The following is an 8,406-nucleotide window of genomic DNA, read 5'->3' as shown; positions in this document are numbered from 1 at the left end:
CAGGCAGAGAGTTAGCACCAATCGCATCCAAGGCATTCAAGAGGTTCACTTCTCTCCAGGAAAAATGTCATATAAATACAAGTCTTTCATTTAGATAGTTTAAGGTTTTGCCATTTATGTAAAATGTAACATTCTGAAATAAGAACATGTAATTCACCTGAAATTTAAAAAAAAAACTGGTGGAATAGACTACATTTTACGGATATAAATTTGCTTTGTTGGTTGATGACTGCTAGGTATGACAAATAAAGCAACAGAGTGCTTCATTAGTCTCTCTCTCTCTCTCTGCACATCTAAAATACTGACAAATGTTGACCTTCTGAATGATGTCTAATCTTTCAGGTACCATTCTATCTGGGTTTACACTTCTGTGCTGTTCTGAACCAGCAACACCCACCGGCCACAAGACCAGCGATGAGATATTGGCCCTCGTCTGCCTCAATGTTTGGGTGGGAATCTCACAGCTTTTCACCGTCCCCTTCCTCTTGGTGGGCTGGCTATGGAGCATAACCTGGGGCGTGATGATGATCAACTTATCCTGTAAGTACTTTCCCTGTGAAAATGTCTTTGGTAATTCACCCTTACAAGGGATCTGTTTTTATTATTATCTTCTCCTCAAGATGCTGACTCATGGCGAACTATAATCCATATGCACTAGCCCATCTTTGGTTCTTTATGTGTCAGCCTTGACAAACTATTTAATCACCGGGGCATCAGACCCAAATCCTGTCCTGTTCTCTGCCAGTCTGGCAGTTGGTCATGGGATAATGATAAAGAATGGATTCCCAGGTTGATTTGTTTTCCAGGCCAGGGAACCTGAAGCCAACTTCCTTAACCTTCCTCTCAGCCCAGCTGCAATCAGCTAATTCCCTGCAGGCTGATGATCAAATCCGGGACAATCTCCTTTCACTGATGTTCTCCATTAACATCCCATCGTTAAACAAAATGGGCAATTCCATGCAACGCTCTCCAACAAACATTGTTCTGTCATGACCTGAAGCCGTCCGCTAGGAGGCCTATATGTACGGGAGCAGTACTAGTTATCGCACAAGTAGGGAGAGATATGGATATGAAGCTCTGTGAACAATGAGTCATGATATAAACAACAGAGCAAGCCCTATGGGGTAAATAGTCTTCCTTCATTCCTACTTCATATATCCTCACAAAGCAACATCTAGTTTTCCACCCCCTCTCTTTGATGAAAGTTAATAAGCTAGCTTAATATCTTTTGGTACAACAATAAATCAGCTAAGATTGGAAGCTCACAGGTTGAGGGAAGCTTGCAGAAACCAGTATTGCATCACTCCAAGGCACAGTGCATTAGTGTGTCAACACACTGCCAGTAGGCCATCTTCTCAATTTTCTCCCCCTTCCTCTTAAACTGAGTGCTGGAATCTGATCCCATTGTTAGCCCTGGCTCAACGGTAACACTCTTTGTATCTGAATCAGAAGGTTGTGAATTCCAGATGTAAAATATCCCATGGTACTATTTCAAAGAAGAGCGGGAAAGTTTTTCCCTGTGTCCAGGGCCCTCAACCAACACCTAAAAACAAACAACTTGGTTATCACATTGTTGTTTGTGTGACCTTGCTATGTACAAATTAGTTGTTGCATTTTCTGCATTACCACACTGATTACTTCAAAAGTACTTCGTGGGCATTAAAACGCTTCAGTACATTCTGAAGTCATGAAAGGCACTTTATAAATAATAGTCTTTCTTTCTTTTTCAAATGCCCCATGTGACCATTATTTAGGTATGAGTAGATAAATTGGTTAGGTTATTCAATAGCTTGGGGTGGCCTCATAACTGAACCCCAGGGTCCCCACAGGCGGGTACTGGCTAATCAGCTCCAGTCCGTCTCAGGGTACTGAGGTCAACTGTGGCATCCTCAACTATTGTCCTGACTGGAAATCAGCTAACTCGGCACAGACCGGGATTGACTCTGAAACCTTCTTGTTCTATGTGACTGAGTACCACACAAGCTGCTGCTGGAACCAAAGAACTGGATCCAAGTCAGTGCCATTAGGAGAGAGAAGGAAGGAGGCTGGGTAGGAGGTGAAAACAATGCACAGCGGACTTCCTACAGTATGAAGTATTCATATGTCTCGAGGTCAAGCCCAGTATACTGAAGCTGAAACCCAGAACATGACTATTGCTTCAAATCAGTTAAATTACAGGTGTAAATAGGTTATGATGGAGTCGGGTTCAGAATGGGAAATTCAGTATTTATGTAAAAATGGCGTCCAGGGCTACAAATTTCCTGTTTCCTGAAACAATTATCTCACAAATAAGTCAAATTCTTTTTGATCTAATATTTTATTTGGAAATGCTTAATTATAAAATCATAGAATGGGGCCTGGAACTCACTGCCTGAAGGGGTTATTGAGGTAGAAACCTAATGGCATTTAAGAATGACACGGATATGTACTTGAAGTGCAGTAGCCTACAGGGCTATGGACGAAGAGCTGGAAAGTGCAATTAATTTAGATAGCTCTTTTACAGCCGCTAGAGACACAACTTTCACATTTTAAAAAATTCTTTCATGGGAGATGGACATCGCTGGCTAGGCCAGCATTTATTGCCCACCCCTAATTACCCTTGAGAAGGACGTGCTGAGCTGACTTCTTGAACCACTGCAGTCCCTGTGGTGTAGGTACACCCACAGTGCTATTAGGGAGGGAGTTCCAGGACTTTGACCCAATGACAGTGAAGCAACAGCGATACATTTCCAAGTCAGGATGGTGAATGGCTTGGAGGGGAACTTCCAGGTTGTGGTGTACTCATCTGTCTGCTGCCCTTGTCCTTCTAGATGATAGCGGTCATGGGTTTGGATGGTACTGCCTAAGGAGCCTTGGTGAGTTTCTTGAGTGCATCTTGTAGATAGTACACACTGCTGCCACTGTTTATTGGTGGTGTAGGGAGTGAATGTTTGTGGGAAGGTTGCCAACCAAGTGAGCTGCTTTGTCCTAGATGGTGTTAAGCTTCTTGAGTGTTGGTGGAGCTGCACTCATCCAGACAATTGGAGAGTATTCCATCACACTCCTGACTTGTGCCTTGTAGATGGTGAACAGGCTTTGGGGAGTCAGGAGGTGAGTTACTCCCGCAGGATTCCTAGCCTCTGACCTGCTCTGGTAACTGCAGTTCAGTTTATGGTCAATGGCAACCTCCAGGATGTTGATAGTGGGGATTCAGCAATGATAATTCCATTGAATATCAAGGGGCGATGGTTCTTGTTGGAAATGGCCTGACACTTGTGTGGTGCAAATGTTACTTGCCCCTTGTCAGCCCAAGCCTGGATGTTGCCCAGGTCTTGTTGCATTTGGACATGGACTACTTCAGTATTTGAGGAGTTGCGAAAGGTGCTGAACATTGTGCAATCATCAGCGAACATCCCCACTTCTGATCTTATGATGGAGAGAAGGTCTTTGATGAAGCAGCTGAAGATGGTTGAGTCTAGGACACTACCTTGAGGAACTCCTGCAGCGATGTCCTCAAACTGCAATGACTGACCTCCAACAACAAAAACCATCTTCCTTTGTGCTAGATATGACTAGGTGTTGGAGGGATTGAATGTTTAAGTTGGTGGATGGGGTGCCAATAAAGTGGGCTGCTTTGTCCTAAATCACATAACGCAGAATAGGGCCAGTTATGACTATCACAGCTTGGAAAGAGCTATCCAATTAGTCCCCCTGGGCTGTTATTTCCCCATAGCTTGGTAATTTTTTTCTTTTCCAATATTTTTCCAATTCCCTTTTGATATTTATTACTGAATTTTCTTCCACCAGCATTTCTGGCAACACATTCCAGTTGTAACAATTCACAGTTCTCTGCTAATTGTATAATAATTGGGTGTTTAATTGTATTCAGGAGATGAGCATTAGCAGGTGTATAAAGACTAGGCTCCAGTTATATCCTTCACTGCCTGGCTATCTGAATTAGAATAATCTCCCCCTGGTCATTTGCCAATTATCTTAAATCTGTGTCCTTTAGTTAATATAACCCTTTACCAGTGGAAGGAGTTTCTCCCTCTTGTAAAGGAAATATATTTTTTCCCCTAATATTACTGTGGGATACTGAAAACAGCCTTATGGGGACTGTGTGTGTGTGTGTGTGTGTGTGTGTGTATGTGTGTAGTTTAATGAAACTGCAGACAGTCAGGCTGCAAGGTTTGAATCATCAAAAGGGAATAGGTGTAAAACAGGCATTTGAAATAGAGATGGGTAAGCTAGAATGAAGTCTCAGCAGTTACAGTGTGAATGGAATTTGCAGTTTCAGATAAATTGAGAGCTTGTTTTATTTTCAGAGGGACATGATAAGATGTTTACAACTGGCAAGATAAATAAGGCAAAGTTATTTTGTTTATTTTTCCTGGAAGTACTGGCCATAATAACAACATGAAAGATTTTTATATTCTGGGAAAAGTAACTTCCGAAGCAAGGGTGAAACAATGGGATGTGCAGATCAAAAGGGAGAAAATATATTTAAAGAACGATGGAAAGCTGTTTGAGGTGTGGCCGTGTGAGACCTTGGAAGGTGCGCTGTGTGGAACAGACCTGTGGAAAAGCCTCTGGCCACCCTGGAGAAGTTTGCTGTTCCGGTACCAAGGTTGTATTAAAAGCCTTTGGAGTTCCATTGTCGAGTGAGATGGAGAGAGGGGTTGTGAATGACCTCCCTTATAGCAAAGGTGGGTGCTTATGGTAATACTGCTGGATGTTTTATGGATTAAGAATCTATTTGGACTGTTGCCTGAAAGGGGTGTGTTGTTCAGAGTCTAGTTAGGTAGAAAGCCGGTGAGAACTGTTATAAAATTAAATGTAACTGTAGTCTTGTGTGTTTAAGTTTTCTTTTCTTTTGTTAATAAATATTTTAATTTAATCTTTAAAATCTCAAAAGGTGTAGTGGACTCATTACTTCTGACTTCAGTGCACGAACCTTCACATAATAAATACAAATTGCAAAATCACTGTGATAGCGTGACAAAGTTTCCCTTTGGGACTTGGTCAGCCTGGCAAATACCATCTGCCATATCGTTACATATATACTCTATAAAAACCCTTCAGAATTTTGAGCATTTCTATTATATATCCCCTTAACCTTCTCTGCCATAAAGAGAACAACACAGCTTCCACAGTCTCTTCACATAACTGAAGTCCCACATCCCTGGTTCCATTCTTGTAAATATTTTCTTGATTCCTCTCCAAAGTCTTGACATTTTGAAATTTTATCTGTGAGCTTCTTCTTGATTACTGGTTACCACATTTGTTTCAAATTCCCTGGTGGACTATTTAAGCCTCCAAATGTGTTATTTTCCAGACATTTGCCATTGATTGTGTTTATTTGCATTTCTGATCTCATGTAAATGTAATGAAAATCAAATGTTAGTCATGGAACAATATCACGTTCTACTGCAGGTGACAGGAATGGATCTCAAGGTCAGTAAACAGCTAAGGGCACACACAGTAGCAGCAGTGTGTACCATTTGCAAGATGCATTGCAGGAGCTCACCAAGCCTCCTTAGACAGTACCTTCCAAACCCTCGGCTGCTACCATCTAGAAGGACAAGGGCAGTAGACGCATGGGAACACCACTGCCTAGAAGTTACCTTCCAAGCCATACGCCATCCTGACTTCAAAATATATTGCCTTTCCTTCACTGTCGCTGGGTCAAAATCCTGGAATTTCCTCCTTAACAGCACTGAAGACATATCAACACCATATGGACTGCTGCAGTTCAAGGGCCAGAATTTTCGTTTCAGCTAGCAGGGGCGGGGCCCGCTCACCAATGCGTAAAATGACACACGGTGACATTGGGCGTGCGTCCCAACGTCACCGCACATCATTCAGGTCTTGAGTTCAGTGGACGCGCACCGGAGTCGGCTGCGTGCCCGCTGAACTGTCAAAGGCCTATTAAGGCCATTTAAATGCCAATTAAGCTAATTAACTGAGCTGCCCGTCCAACCTTAAGGTTGGTGAACAGGCGAAGAGCCCAGGCGGCCTTCGCATTTATCATGAAACCTCATCCACGGGCGGGATGAGGTTTCATGCAGGTTTTTGAAGTTTAATAAAAAATTTTAATTAAATTCATTGACATGTCCCAGCTCATGTGACACTGTCACATGAGGGGACATGGTTTAAAAATTTTATTTTTCTTTATTAAAATTTTCAAATATCAAACTAATCTCCTTGAGGCAGCTCTTTGCCTCAGGGAGATTTCTGCGCGCTTTCGCACACATGCGTGAAAGAGCGCAGGCCCCAATTCTGCCTACTCCCCCCGCCTGCACAGGGAGCGCACAGTGCTTCTGGGCGCACGTCACGCTGGGTGGGCCTTAATTGGCCCGCCTACGTAAAATGGCGGCATTGCCGGCGGCAATTGGCAACGTGCCCGCCTGCGCCTGCTCCCTTCCAACCACCCCCCGGCGGGAAGAAAATTCTCCCCAAGAAGGCGACTCACCACCACCTTCTCAAGGGCAATTAGGGATGGGCAATAAATGCTGGCCCCACCAGCGATGCCCAAATCCCATGAATGAATAAAAACATAAGACTGTAAAAAACTGTAACACACACACACACGCACTGTGAAACTGGTTTTAATTTCTACGCTGACACACCACTGTAGAAATTCCATAAAGTCTGTTGGGAGGGATTGGCGGGGGTGGGGGAAGGGCAGAAGTGTGAGAGGCAGAACTTCTGCACGTGGCTTTGTATAGCATTTGATCCCAAGGCTTTTCCTGGGGTTAGAAGATATTTCAATATTCAGGGAGGGCACTCGGCCTTGTTGAAGTGACTGGAATATGAAGCAGCTCTGTGCCACTCTGATAGGGGATACCTTTATTGCCCTGAATTGAGCCAAAAGGGGTCAATAATTTTTTTTTGCTACTACCCTCAGGGAGGAGAAGGGCATCTGAAGGGTACATATTTGTTAAGGCTCAAAATATGGGCTGAAGCTGCTCTCAGCATGACAGGTTCTCCTGAGACTATGATGGGATAGCTGGACAGTATTTCCAGAGTAGAAAGAAAGACTTGTCTTTTACGGTCAGAGGACATCCCAAAACACTTTCTAGCCAATGAAGTACTTAGTCACTATTGTAATAAAGAAAACGCGATGGCCAATTTGTGCACAGCAAGCTTCCACAAATAGCATGATGATGATGACCAGATGATCTGTTTTTGTGATGTCAATTGAGAGATAAATATTGGACAAGATACAGGGGTTAACTCTCCCCTGCTCTTCAAAATAGTGCCGTGGGATCTTTTACATCCTCCTGAATGAGCAGATGGGACATGAGTTTAATGTCTCATCCGAAAGACAGTATCTCCGATGATGCAGAATTTCTTCAGTACCACACTGGATTCCCAACCTTGATTTTTATGCTCAAGCCCTGGACTGGGAGTGGAGCCCGGAAATAGTTCCATATATCCATCAGTGGAATGGGGGAAGATCTAAGGAGCAGCCTGTCCCAAACCAAGTTAATGGGCAATATATAAAGGGCAGGAACCTGTTGCAGTACTGCTCCTCCTCTTCCTGCAAACCGGGATTTCTACCCTACTATTATAAACCGCTGTCAGCAAAAAATAAATTGATGTGCTTGGTCCAACTTTCTTTTGAATTTTCTCCTTTTCCATCTCTTGAAGCAGCTGATTGTCTTTCGGTTACAGATCAAAAGACGCCCACAGCCCTGCTCTAAATTGCCCAATTCATGTCTCAGTCTGGATTAGCGGTCAACCTCAAGTCCCAGTCTGAATAATGAGTGTCTGTAGGCTTTTAAATCACAGAGCTACTTAAAGATGTGCCCACCCAATATCCTCATATCCAGGGATGAGGATAATTTCTTTTACACAGGTGAGTTGTTATGATCTGAAATGCACTTCCTGAAAGGGTTTTGGAAGCAGATTCAACAATAGCTATCAAAAGAAGACTTCATGGTATCATGGGCTCAAAAAAACTTACGGTACAGAAGAAGGCCATTCAGCCTGTCATGCCTGTGCTGGCTCTTTTAAAGGGCAAACATGCTTAGTCTGATATCCCCGCTTTTTGTCTGCATTGTGGATTTCTCATTCTTAAGCACTTGCCTAAGCCTCTTTTCAGATTATTTGTGAATCAGCTTCTGCCACTTATTCAAGTAAAGCTTCACAAATACTGACAACTCTGAGTGAAAAAGTCCTCTCTAGATATTTTGCCAATGATTTTGAATCCATGTTAGTTATTGACCACTCACAAAAGAAATAGTTCTTCGCTATCTAATAAAACTAAATACAGGTAATCGCAGGGAAGTGGGATTAAATGGATAATTCTTCCCAAGAGCTGACACACGCACTATGGATCAAGTGGATTCCTTGTATGCTGTACAATTCTATGATTCTACCTGTATTATTGTGGTGCCAAGCCAAACAGATGAGAGTGGTACG

At 43.0% G+C, this 8,406-nt stretch overlaps 1 long non-coding RNA gene across 1 annotated transcript in view; it reads left to right on the top strand.

The window, feature by feature from the left end:
• Window positions 1-346: 346 nt before the first annotated feature.
• Window positions 347-8,406, top strand: part of LOC144690079 (uncharacterized) — a 32,078-nt gene continuing 24,018 nt past the window's right edge. Inside the window, exon 1 of the long non-coding RNA XR_013578747.1 lies at window positions 347-540. This is a non-coding gene — a long non-coding RNA (uncharacterized LOC144690079). The remainder of the gene's footprint in view (window positions 541-8,406) is intronic.

This window comes from Cetorhinus maximus, chromosome 14 (assembly GCF_964194155.1).
Source record: "Cetorhinus maximus chromosome 14, sCetMax3.hap1.1, whole genome shotgun sequence".
Classification (NCBI taxonomy): domain Eukaryota; kingdom Metazoa; phylum Chordata; class Chondrichthyes; order Lamniformes; family Cetorhinidae; genus Cetorhinus; species Cetorhinus maximus.
This window is presented reverse-complemented; position numbering and strand designations above follow the sequence as displayed.